The following is a 13,651-nucleotide window of genomic DNA, read 5'->3' on the forward strand; positions in this document are numbered from 1 at the left end:
GGAACCTCAATGGAGAAAATGCCAACACAAAATCATGCTGTTGGTACACCTATAGGACATTTTCTTAATTAGATTGATGGATGTGGGCCCAGCCCATTGTGGGTGGGGCCGTTACTTGCCTGGTGGTCCTAGGTTCTATAAGAAATTAGGTTGAGCAAGCCATAAGGAGCAAGCCAGTAAGCAGGATTCCTCAGTGGCCTCTGCATCAGCTCCTGTCTCCAGATTTCTATACTGTTTGAGTTCCTGTCCAGATTCCTTCCATGATGAGCTGTGATGTGGAAGTATAAGTCAAATAAACTTTCCTTCCCAAGTTACTTTGGTTATAATATTGCCACAATAGCAGATCTAAGAAAGAAATTGCAATTAAAAAAAAAGTCATTTAACATACCAACTAATAAATCTATTAGGATGTATGGTGGCACATGATAGCAAGTAGGACTCTAAATGTTAATTTCTATGATAAGGGTTTGTTATCCCTAAGCACCAAGGAAGTGCAAATCAACCACAGTGACATTCTGCCTCATACCCCATACCTGTGAGCACAGATATCAAAAACAGAGCAGAGAGATCATGCCCTGCTGACAGCATACAGTAAAGGCATCATTCTGTGTCTCTGCCTTCCCTCTGGGGGTTAGGAATGCCACCAATGTGCCGCTTGGGGAAGGCAAAACTCAGGGATATTAGGCTGTGTTTCTTCCTAGCCCCTGGAGTGCTGAGCCACATTGCTCAGGGAAGGCTGAAACAGTCTCAGGGGGCCCAGACTGTGTTTCTCTGGCTGAAAACAGCAGGGTTGGGGGGAGGGGGAGTCCTGTGCACCCAGAATTTCCTGGGAACCATGATGAGTTGAAAATGGTTGTCCCAATCCTCTTGTGTATGCAGATACCACTGAGAACTTCAAGTAGTTGGGAACAGGAGCCAGTAGCCCTAGATGAACCCAGTGTGGGGAATTCAGCTTAGCTCCAGGTGAGTGCCAGGGCTATGGAGGGGCTAGAAGAGGGGTCCTCTACAGGAGAATTAACCACAGCTCTGTGTGTCTAAGCCTTACCCCCCGCCATCCCCATCCCCCCACAGCCCACTGTCCCCCACACCCTTCAGGTCTTTGATGAAGAAGACAGTCCTTGCTTGTCTAAACTATTTTATTCAGGGTAGATGAAAATGCACAAGTCTTACTCTGGGTGAACCAGAGATTGAATATCTTTCACAGAATTGGAGGGAAGCTCATGGGCTAATCACTTAGAGCCTAGCTAGATACCCCATCACAATAGAAAACTCTATGAAATGTCACCGGTTGTCATGGTCCTCTGGTGACACAGTCCACTGCCTCACAAAGGATATCTGTGTGCACTCCAGGCAAGAATGTAAATTGGTGGAGCCACAGGCAAAACAACATGGAAGTTCCTCAAAAGAAATATAAAAAAGATGTAGCTTCCTCATGAGGTGTTTGAGATAATTGTCTCATAATGGCCTGTAGGCAATTCTGTGGGGCATTTTCTTGATTAAGGATTGATGTGGTAAGGCTAAGCCCACTGCAAGAAGTGGGTTGCCTTGGCAGGTGGTCCTGTGGTGTAAGGAAGCAGGCTGAACAAGCCATGAGGAGCAACCCTGTAAGCAGGGCTCCACCATGGCGTCCTGCACTGACTTTAGTTCATGATGGTCTATAACTGTAAGCTGAGAGAAACTCTTTCCTGCCTGTGGTAGTCACTGTTCTATTACTGTGATGAAATACTATAAACAAGGTAAGATACAATGAAGCTTTTAACTGAGGGCTTGCTTAGAGTTTCATAGAGTCCAAGGTCATCATGTTTGGAAGTATGGCCGCTGACAGGTAGGCCTAGTGCTAGAGCAACAGCTAAGAGCTTACTAACATCCTTATCTGCAGGGAGTAAGAGATTGACACTGATTCTGACTTGGTCTTTTGAAATGGGCTGAGAAAGAAATTACGGAAACAACACTGTTCACAAGAGTAAAATCCAATAGAAAATACCTTGGTGTGACTCTAAGGAAGTAAAAGATCTGTATGATAAGAACTTCAAGTCTCTGAAGAAAGAAATTAAAGAAGATCTCAGAAGATGGAAAGATCTTCTATGCTCATGGATTGGCAGGATAAATATAGTAAAAATGACTATCTTGTCAAATGCAATCTACAGATTCAATGCAATCTTCCTCAAAATTCCAACTCAATTCTTCAATGAATTAGAAAGGGCAATCTGCAAATTCATCTGGAATTACAAAAAACCTAGGATAGCAAAAACTGTTCTCCAGGATAAAAGATCCTCTGGTGGAAATACATACAAAAGTTGACCAGATTTGGTACAAGCTTGTAATTCCAGCCCTCAGAAGGTTTTTTAAAAAATGTTGTTGTTAGCCTGACCTAAAGCTGTACTACAGAGCATTGTGATCAAAAATTGCTTGATCTTGGTATAACGATAGACAAGTAGACCAATGGAATAGAATTGAATACACAGAAATGAACCCACACACCTATGGTCATTTGATCCTTGACAAGGGAGCTAAAACCATCCAGTGGAGAAAAGACATCATTTTCAAAAAATGGTGCTGGCACTACTGGCAGTTAACATGTAGAAGAATGGGAATTGATCCATTCCTACCTCCTTGTACTAAGGGCAAATCTAAGTGGATCAAGGAATTCCACATAAAACCAGAGACCATGAAACTTATAGAGGAGAAAGTGGGGAAAAGCATAGAAGATATGGGCACAGGGGGGAAAGTTCCTGAATAGAACAGGAATGGCTTGTGCTGTAAGATTGAGAATGGACAAATGGGACCTCATGAAACTGCAAAGCTTCTGTAAAGCAAAAGACACCGTCAATAAGACAAAAAGGCCACCAACAAATTGGGAAAGGATCTTTACCTATCCTAAATCAGATAGGGGACTAATAACCAATATGTATCAAGAACACAAGAAGGTGGACTTCAGAAAATCCAATAACCCCATTAAAAAGTGGGTCTCAGAGCTAAACAAAGAATTGTCACCTGAGGAATACCGAATGGCAGAGAAGCACTTGAAAAATGTTCAGCATCCTTAATCATCAGGGAAATGCAAATCAAAACAACCCTGAGATTCTACTTCATACCAGTCAGAATGGCTAAGATCAAAAATTCTGGTGACAGCAGATGCTGGCAAGGATGTGGAGAAAGAGGAACACTCCTCCATTGTTGGTGGGATTGCAAGCTTGTAAAACCACTCTGGACATCAGTCTGGCAGTTCCTTAGAAAATTGGACATAGTACTCTTGGTGGATCCCAGAATACCACTCCTGGGCATATATCCAGAAGATGTTCCAACTGGTAAGAAGGACACATGCTCCACTCTGTTCATAGCAGCCTTATTTATTATAGCCAGAAGCTGGAAATAACCCAGATGCCCCTCAACAGAGGAATGGATACAGAAAATGTGGTACATTTACCCAATGGAGTACTACTCAGCTATTAAAAAGAATGAATTTATGAAATTCCTAGGCAAACAGATGGACCTGGAGGACATCATCCTGAGTGAGGTAACACATTCACAAAGGAACTCACACAATATGTACTCACTGGTAAGTGGATATTAGCCCAGAAACTTAGAATACCCAAGATATAAGATACAATTTCCTAAACACATGAAACTCAAGAAAAATGAAGACTGAAGTGTGGACACTATGCCCCTCCTTAGAAGTGGGAACAAAACACCCATGGAAGGAGTTACAGAGACAAAGTTTGGAGCTGAGATGAAAGGATGGTCCATGTAGAGACTGCCATATCCAGGGATCCACCCCATAATCAGCATCCAAACGCTGACACCATTGCATACACTAGCAAGATTTTATCGAAAGGACCCAGATGTAGCTGTCTCTTGTGAGACTATGCCGGGGCCTAGCAAACACAGAAGTGGATGCTCACAGTCAGCTAATGGATGGATCACAGGGCTCCCAATGGAGGAGATAGAGAAAGTACCCAAGGAGCTAAAGGGATCTGCAACCCTATAGGTGGAACAACATTATGAACTAACCAGTACCCCGGAGCTCTTGACTCTAGCTGCATATGTATCAAAAGATGACCTAGTCGGCCATCACTAGAAAAAGAGGCCCTTTGGACAGGCAAACTTTATATGCCCTAGTACAGGGGAACACCAGGGCCAAAAAGGGGGAGTGGGTGGGTAGGGGAGTGGGGGCGGGTGGGCATGGGGGACTTTTGGTATAACATTGGAAATGTAAATGAGCTAAATACCTAATAAAAATGGAAAAAAAAGAGAAAATATTATCCAGGTTTTATACAGTTAAACATATATGAGAAAGATATTTGCCTCTGTGAGACAGGAAAACCTTGGGAAATTGGAGTGTATGTCACATGATTTGACTCAGGTGGTATATTTATTGTTGTGAAACATCTACTACATCCACAGTCCCCAGAGATTTGGGTGCTAACAACATCCCTTAAGTATGACAGAGTCCTAGCCAACGTTCCCCCTCAAAAGCACATGACATCTAATGAAGTAGTTAGAATTCTCCAGCTTTGAAAGGAGATCCCACAGGACCGTGAGAGGCTCCAGGAGAGGCACCCCAGAAAAGGACCAAGCTGGGGAGAACCAGTTAGCTGTTAGGTCATGGCAGTTGCTAGTGACATCATCAGTAATGCCTTCCTGGAGAGTCTCTTGTAATTAGGAAAGAACTAGAATCTTCTGTGTTGTCACCTGTGTTGTGGTGACAGCAACTGCCTGTGGTTCATCCCTTCTGTTTACTCTGGGTTCACCAGCAGGAATGTTTTCCTGGCTGCTCAGGCTATGTCAGAAAGAGAATGGCGATGAAGGAGAGATCAGAACAACAGAGAAGGAAGAGGGAATCCTTTCTCATGAAAAAGGAAGAAGGAAATCATTCTGGAGAAGGCACAGTGAGTCCTGGGCAGAGTTGGAGAACTTCCTGGTAGAGGTAGGCTTGAGCTGGGCCTTCCAGGAGTAGGTCTTAGAAGCTGAAGCCTTGGACTTTGTCAATGTCAGACAAAGAGTCAAGAATTTCTGATGATTAGTTTGACAGAGGCAGGAATTGACAAACCTGCAGCTACTTTTCTGGGAGCTATTTAATATCATTTTGAGTGGCAAAGAATGCCAGGAGTGGGTACTATGAGAATAACAGTGTGTCTTTTCTTGGAAGTTAGTTGAAGCACTTCATCTTCCAGATTACTGTAGGTAACTTGAGTCTCTGATGAAAAGAACAGAGAAGGATGCTCCCCTGGTCTTGTCATGTGGTGAGGACTCAGACACTCTGGATTTGAAGACACATGATTAATTAGGGCTTGAGAGTGCTAAGCACTATGAACTTCAGGATTTCCCTGCATCCCATCTGATATGACCTGACAATGTTCCCCACATCTTTATGTCTGAGGCAGCTTATAGATTTCAAGGCAACGGGGCCTGTAACAGGGAGTGTGGCATATGTCTGACAATGGTGGTTAGGAAGAGGAACATAGCTTAGCAAACCAGCTGGATGATAGCTTTTCTGCTCTTTTTGGATTCACCCTGTCTTTATCTTTCTCTCCCTCCATCTTCTTCTTGGGACTCAGAATAGTCTCCCCTGCCCCTAGGCCATCAAGTATGCAAATTCTTTTGTGTTTATCTATCTGCAGGGTCTGCTAGAAATACTTCAACCCAAAATTCCAAAATCACTAAGCAGAGATCAAAAATAAATGAACTAGAAGAACTGAAATTGGATATGAGGAAGATCAGCAATGACATGGAGGAAATGGGTGGAATCCTGGAACTTTACATATATGAGGATTTGAACTACAGGTAGGAATTATGCCCTGTTGACTGTATTGTGCCATCTGTTAACCCAATTTCCTTCCATGAATGGACTGTGTCATCTCTCATCATTCAATTAAGTAGCCCTGACAGGTGTTTAATTGTTGGATAAAAAAGGTGCAGTGTGTTTATTATCATTTTCTTTTGTACTTGACCTTGGGGTGCTTGCAATCTGATTGTTGCTGTAAACAGTTGGAAGGACCTGCTCACACTTACTGTCTCTCAGTGTGTGAATGCAATGCCTGTATTGTTCCTTATATTCTGAGAGATGGCACCTCACAGGATTTATTTGGCATTCTAATTGTGTCTGTGTGTGTGAACGTAGTTGTGTGTGTTTTGTTCAGGACTGGGGTTCTGGGACCTTTGATGGGGTCTGAGGATTTGTGTGATGCACAGTTTGTAGGTCCTATTCGTGTTGAGTCCATAGAGGCCCAAAGTGATCATCAGGGAAGTTTTCTCCTGGTTTCCTTGGTGTCACACAGGAATCACCTGGGAGAGGAGGTGTGATAAAGCCTTTCTCCTGTAAATACTAGTTGTGTCCTCTGGGAAATCAAATAACAACAGGACCTAAGGAATGAAAATCCCTGCCTTAAAAATAAGAGGAAAGTCATTACAAATATCTACTGGACCCAAGCCTGTGGCACAGTGTAGTGGAAAATTGTCATTGAAGTAGTCTATTCCTTCATGCTTGCCCAGGAAGCTCTTGAAGGTCAGCTAGCTCCATTTGGTCCCCTGGCTCTGCTGTCCTCTGCCCAGGATAGTAAGTTTAATTAGCACCAAGGGGACCCAGTTTGAATGAGCCAGGATGTGGCATGTACTTGGTTTGGGTAGTCCATGATACAGCCTGTTTGCACATGATTATTGAATCCTTAATTCAGCAGATTATTTGCTTCTTGGGCTATGTCCTAACACAGGATGAACACTGAATTCAACATCATTAAATCACAACATGAGAAGACAATGTTGGATATGAATGAAATGATCCAGTCCATAATTGGTTCCATGCAGTACTCCAAGGAACTGATAGAAGATAACTATTCCTACAGGTGAGTCAGTGACACTACTGAAACCCCCAGAACTAGGCAGGGAATGCTTCTGTCCTTTTAGGACTTTGAACAAAAGCAAGGACTCTGGTTCTATGCTATCTGTTATTTTTATCCAGGAACCCTGCCCTGAGGCAAGGGTCTTTTATTTGTACCTCTTGGACACAGTTGTCCTAAGTGTGAAGTGTGTCCAAGACCCTCCAAACTTTATTCTTCCAAATTCAAGATCCTCTACATAGAAAACTTTTCCACCACGCTGGGAATATCCAGGAACCCTGAACCTCTAGGGTTCTGACCACAAATTAAAAGATCTAGGATTCCTGACAAAAATGGAAAGAGTGTACACCTGTTTGGTGGTCTCACCTCTCTCAGAGGGGATAAGCCCTCCCTTGATGAAGGTTTTATGGTACCACAGACCTATAATCTACCATGAGGATCTTCTGTGATGTATAGGGAAAACTCTTGGGGACAGGGTTTTCAGAATGTTGTGGAATCCTCTGGAATATGGGTGGTATCTTGATTTGACTTGTCTTTGTTTGGTTCTGCTATGTATATTGTGGACTCTTCTCTGGCTTTCTGGGGATCAGGGCCCTTGCAGGGATCATGGGACTTGTAGGAGTGAAAAGCCAATGGAATCTGGCTGGGAATCATCAATTTTTCTTTGTGGATCAGCATTAAGGAGGACCACCTCCTCCGTGAGTGCACTCAACTCAGCGAAAAAGTAAGGATATTACTGAATGAGAACAGAAAGCTGCTAGTGGAGCAGGCTGGAACGCAATTGTCTCATGAGGAAGAAAAGAGGTTCTGTGAGGAGGCCAGCAAGAACATCTGTGCTTCAAGTGCAAAGGAACAGCAGGTAGGATGATGTGTATCAGAGGCAGATTGCCCTCATGTCTAACCATAAACATAGACAATCCAATGTCACAGTCCACCAACTTCTCCAGGCACTCACCTATGTCTCCTCCAAGTGTTTGTTTATGTGATCATCTATATGGCTCTCTGTGGAGATAGCCTGGTTCAAGAAACTGCATGTTTGGCATGCAAATGTTCCTGCTCTGCTAGAATCACTAAGGGAGATAGGTTGATCACAACACAACAGCACATGCCTTAAGTTTGAAGGGTGCTGTGTTGGAGCCCTTGTTGAGAATAGCAAGAGCTTTGAAGGAAGAAGTAAAGGCCTGTAGAACATTTGCTTTACAGGGATCTTGTGAGATTCTAGGTAGGAAATAGTTTAAAGGGATGACAGCCTAGATTAATTGACAAATAAGTGGATTTCTTTGCTGTCTTTTGGTGGCTTTTCTATTCCCCCCTTCCCCCCTCTATCTCAAAATGGTCTCTTCAGGCTTCATATATCTTGGTTCACATTGAGAGAGCCTGAGTAGAAGCTTGTCAGTTCTATTTTCTTTGAGTGCTGTTGGAGTGGTCAATCCTGGGCCTTAGAATCTGGAGTTGTCTGGATGACCAGAGATGATAGAAAGGCTTCTCACAGGCTCAGGTTTGGTGTGGGATTTCTGAGGCTTCATGAAAAAATTTCTTAATATATGCCCCCAATTCTTACCAAGAAGAGTGTTCTCTAGTGATTTTTGTTAGATGTTTCCCTCCTTCCCCCCTCCCCCTGACAGGGTTTCTCTGTTCACACTGGCTGTCCTGGAACTCACTCTGTATACCTGGCTGGCCTCGAACTCTGAAATCTGCCTGCCTCTGCCTCCCAAGTGCTGGGATTAAAGTAGTGTGCCACTATGACCCGGCTTCTCTAGTGCTTTTTATTCCTCTAAAATAATCGCAGAGTCGTTGGGTCTCCCTTGAAACATCTCCTCTGCATAGTCTGAATTATCTTGGTCCTGAACCATAACAGATACCTCATTGTTTTCTGCTCACTTATGATTTTATGTCAACAACTCTGTGTGTGCTTGTGTGTGTGTCTGTGTCTGTGACTGTGTGTCTATGTGTTTCTTTTTGTGTGTGCATGGTTTTTCCGACCTGTGTCTCTCTCTTGTATGTTGGGAGGCCATTCAATGACATCTGAATTGTCCAGTCATTCTCTATATTACTTCTTTGAGCCTTGGTCTCTCAATAAACGTGACATTTACTGTTTTGTTCTGTCCAGTAGTCTTTGCATCTCCTGGCCACTATCAGGAAGCTCTCCCTCTCTTATTTATTTCAACAAATTGATAAACAATACAGCTATGTTAAAAATAAGTGTTAGATGTCTTCACTTTCCCTGCATAGAATTATCTCCCTGGGGGATTTGGGTCTGTCTTATTGTCTCCATCATGAACATGCACAGAATCCTACCATGCATCCCCCTGCTAACATGATTTTTGCTAACTATATCGTGGGCATAACTTTGTTTCAGGATACTTTCCTCCTCATAGTTGGCACAGTGCTGCATTTCATAAATGTCACAGCACGTCATTCAACCAGCTTTCTTCTGACTGATATTGAGGAAGATTTAATATCACATGAACTGTAATAGGTTGAAAAGTTACTGGGTAGTGACCAAAAGTCACTGTCTTCCTCTGATGTTACCAAGGAACCAGTGTAGTTATAGTGAAGGCTACTGAGAGAGTCAACATGGGGCTTGCTGGAGGCTTTTCTTAGGAATGTCTTTCATGGGAATTTGGTATTGTGTTGTCCAGGTTATCTGTGCCGAGCTTGTAACTTCCTTGTAGGACCAGAAAGTATCTGCATGAAAAAAGTTTCTGAAGAGGAGTTAATTAGAGATGAGGGCCTCAAAGACTGCCTGAGTCTAAGAACCTTATACACATACACATTAGAGGTCCTAGTAGGTGCTCATGCAACAGGAAATGTGCTGGGCGACAGTAATATTTTCATTGATTTGAGTTTGTGTGTCTCTGTGTGTGTATTGTGTCCTGTATATGTTTTTGTTTCTTTTGTATGGTGTGTGTGTTTGTCTGTGTGTGTTTTGACCACCTTTGCCTGAGCTTGTTTATACTAAAGTTGTGTGTTTGTGTAATACCCTTGTATTTTGTGTTTGTGATATGGGTGCTTGTATATACAAATGTGTGTGTGTGTGTGTGTGTGAATGTGCATAAATGAAGCTGTGTGTATCTCTAGAGGCCAAATTTAATGAGAAATGCACTCTGAGGTTTTAGTTTGCACCTATGAAATATCAAATACAGCAGTCCAATTATTCTGCATGCTCACCTAACACCCAAGAAAAAAGGACACAAAAAATGTTGTAGGGTCAAATTTTTAACTGACTAGAAACAAAACTATTAATTCTCATTGAAATCATTAGAGCAAATGTAAGGGATATGGTATATATAGGTAAGGAGGACATAGCTGTATAAAATCCATGTGTTTATGTCCCTTTTCTGCTCTTGGTGAATTGTGAAGGACCACTGGAAGGTCAGGTGGCTCACTGTGTCTTCTAAGCATTCCAGGTTGTTTTCCTCATTGCCTGCCACCATTACATTTCCTGCTACCTCTGCTCAGTAAAGCTTTGCCTTGTAGTTTGTCTTGGATTTTACTCATTGAGAGATTGAGTTGCTTGGAGCTGAACTTGCATCCAGCAGAATTCCCATAGCTGTGGAGCAAACCAGGCCTGTTACAGGAGCCCATTGAGGGTCTTGATAATCTAAAGTACTCACACTATCTTATCTGTGTAGCATTCAGCGGGACTGTTCTTCAACATCATTTTCTCAGAGTTAAAATCAGCCTCAGTGGGGGTTGGGAGAAATGAGGACCTTCAGACAGTTCTGGTAGTATAAAATTGGTTATGTGTTTTAGAAGCCATGTTCAGAAAGCAGAAGCTATCCTGATGTCCATCTGCTGAAGAATGAAAAGGTCCTAATGGTGCAGCCCTTCCATAAACTCAGTGTGAGATAATCCATGCAAACTTTTGTCCTTCAACTAGTGAGCCCTATCTTACTCAAAATAGCCCTGACACAATCACATTCTGGGGAGAAAATGTTTCCTTTGGATCCTGTTATAGACAGTTCCTATTACTCTGGGCTCATACCTTTGGACACCAAGTCAGTCAGGTGATGGAAAGGGGAGATCCTATTGGAAGAAACTGTTTACTTTGGGACAAGTCTGAAACAGTGAGCAACAACAAGAGGCTGGTCCACCACCAACATGTGAGCCTAGGCTGGGAAACAAACCTATTCTACACAGCCTTGGGAACTTGCTGAGCCAGATTGGATAATAGGACAAGAACCCTGAATCCCAGACCGGTTTATGAGTGGAAAGCATATCACTGACTGTGTTGCCTATATGCTATGCCCACTAAGTATCTTTCCCCTTCAAGATTTGTTTTTTATGCCTCCAATGTTTCCTGGGAGATTTTTATATTTGTATTAACCGGGAAACTAAACAGGTCACTGCAATACAATATGCTTGTATTGCATAAACACAAATATTATGTGTGTTTGAATGTGTGCCCTACAATAGTCACAGATGTACAGGGGTGTTGTTTTGTTTTTTTCATGACCATAACTTTTAAGGTTCATTGCTCGGCCTTGGGAATATTTTTCTTTAGCAAACTCTTGCAGATTCTAGGACCTATGAAGTACCCATGGGCTTTTGTGTTGTAAGGTGTCTCTGGTTATTTGCAGATAGGGGGATTGACAAGAGGAACCCTGTGAGGTTCCTGCACTGGAGAAACAATCATAGCCTTCACTTCTGTTCAGGGCACGCTCGCACCCCATAAGGAATCCACATGGTTTTCTAAGTTGCACACATCTCTCTTGAATTCACATTCAGACATTGCTACAATGTTATTACTCAATATAATATACCCGCATAACTGGAGAAATGTGGTGTTTTTTTTAGAACTCCAGTATAATGTGTAGTTGACAGTTCAGTTTCTAGCAGTTTTTAAAAGGTGAGAAACAATTTCAAGCTCAGGTGCTCTATGACACTTGGGATGCACGTTATGATCTCAGCTGATATGTCATGTTGGTTTGTCCATCTGAATAAAGATGTTCTGGGAGGGACAGTTGAATTGACAAATGCTTACCAGGACATTTTTTTCTTTTTCTCTAAGTGTGTAAACTCCAGTAGAAACCGGAACATGGCACAGACCACGACATGATCTCCCTCAAAGAGAAGTGCTGGAGGAGGAGCACTGAGTGTGCACAGGAAATACACCACTGTTGCCTCTCATCCCTAATAACCATGGCTGCAATGGGCTGTATGCTCCTCCTTTATTTTGGTTTCTTTGGTCTGAACAGGCCTTAATTTCATCTAGCCTGGACTGGAATCCAGGCATTTCTTTCTGTTCTCTTGGAAGTCTGCAGGAAGACAGCTCCTGGGACTTTTCTTCCTCCAGGCAACCAATTCTCCTTTACCCAAGGTGACCCTTGGCGTGCGGCGAGAAGGGGGCTCTACCACAGTGGGCTTTTTCCTGAGTCCAAACCAGATGCTTCCTTCTCCATAATATTGTTCAGCTGGCTTCACTTTTCATGCTATTTTAAGCTTTAATTTTTTTTTTCTCCTTGTGGATCAACAATTTTGGTAATAAAACAAGAAACAAACACTTGTCTCAGGTTAGTAATAAAGTTGTTGCCTACTATCTAGAAATGTACCTGCCTTTTCTTTTTTTCTTTTTTCTTTTCTTTTCTTTTCTTTTCTTTCCTTTCCTTTCCTTTCCTTTCCTTTTCTTTTTCTTTCTGTAAAATGTGGCATTTTACAGGTTGGGATGTAGCACCGTTGGTGGAGTGTTTACCTAGCTACTATTTACAAAGCCCTTGTTTCAATCCCTAGCACTGTGTAAGGTAGGTTGTGACTCGTGTCTGTAATCTCAGAACTCTACAGGTAGACATGTGGGAAGCAGAAATTCATCCTCAGCGTACAGTGAGTTTCAGGTTGGCCTGACCCAGAGGAACATGGAAAAAACAAAAACAAGAAAACCTAAAAGCTGATGTGTTTTCTCTCTCTCTCTCTCTCTCTCTCTCTCTCTCTTGTCATAATTCTTTTGGTAGAGGGAAGGAAAGAGAAGAACATGTATTGATTTCCCTGGTATCTACCAAATTTGTATATTACTTGTCGGTTAATATTATAACAAACATTAAATTGTATTCAGAAACATATTTTGATTATTATCTTTGTGTGTTTTGGATCTCATGGCAGTAATAGGTACCCGAGGTGTTAACTACCGTTTCTGTAACAGTAAACTGTCTCTCTCTACAGCCCAATGCTGTGTAGTTTGTATGGTTCATTTGTTGTTGGCTTGTTGTTATTGATGTTGTTTGTGTTGCTGAGGCTAGAGTCTGGGGCCTTGTACATGTTGGGCAGGCAAATTCTCCACCACTGAGTCTCCAGCCACTTTTCTGGAGGTTTTTGTTGCTGTAGATTGTACTGAAGAAGTCTTTCAGCTTTTATATTTGAAAAAGATACCACGGCAAGATACACAGCCACAACCAATGCACCAAGATAAATAACCAACCCAACAGAGCGACATTATGATGCAGTAGTTGTAAGAATCAATTTAAAAGATATATTACCTCATTCTTGGGTTTGCCTATGTTCTTAATTTTTAGATTAAAAATCTTTTGAAACATTGAATGACACCTCTCATCTATCAACTACTGCCATTAAATATCGCATCTTCACAGCTGAATAAATAGACCAGCCAACATCCAGAATAGTCCTCCAGTCATTCAAGAAAGAGTTCCTAACTAAGGACAAATTGTTTCTACTGATTTCTTTCCTGGGGTTTCATTTTGGATTGCATGTTCACTTTTAAAGATGCTTGCTGATCTCTTCGTGGACCAGAGATGGAGGAAGCACTCCACTCTATTTATTTTTTCACCACAAGATTAATTCAGGTCAATCTCAGCTCTCAG

The 13,651-nt window shown here is 42.2% G+C and overlaps 1 long non-coding RNA gene and 1 pseudogene across 1 annotated transcript in view; one reads left to right on the forward strand and one right to left on the reverse strand.

Annotated features, from left to right (window-relative positions):
• Positions 1–1,283: 1,283 nt before the first annotated feature.
• Gm26893 overlaps positions 1,284–13,651 on the reverse strand; it is a 39,421-nt gene continuing 27,053 nt past the window's right edge. Inside the window, exon 3 of the long non-coding RNA XR_003950951.1 lies at positions 1,284–1,398. This is a non-coding gene — a long non-coding RNA (predicted gene, 26893). The remainder of the gene's footprint in view (positions 1,399–13,651) is intronic.
• On the forward strand, positions 4,691–12,706 carry Gm3532 (predicted gene 3532; annotated as a pseudogene).

The sequence above is a fragment of the Mus musculus genome, chromosome 14, assembly GCF_000001635.26.
Source record: "Mus musculus strain C57BL/6J chromosome 14, GRCm38.p6 C57BL/6J".
NCBI classification, from domain to species: Eukaryota; Metazoa; Chordata; class Mammalia; order Rodentia; family Muridae; genus Mus; species Mus musculus.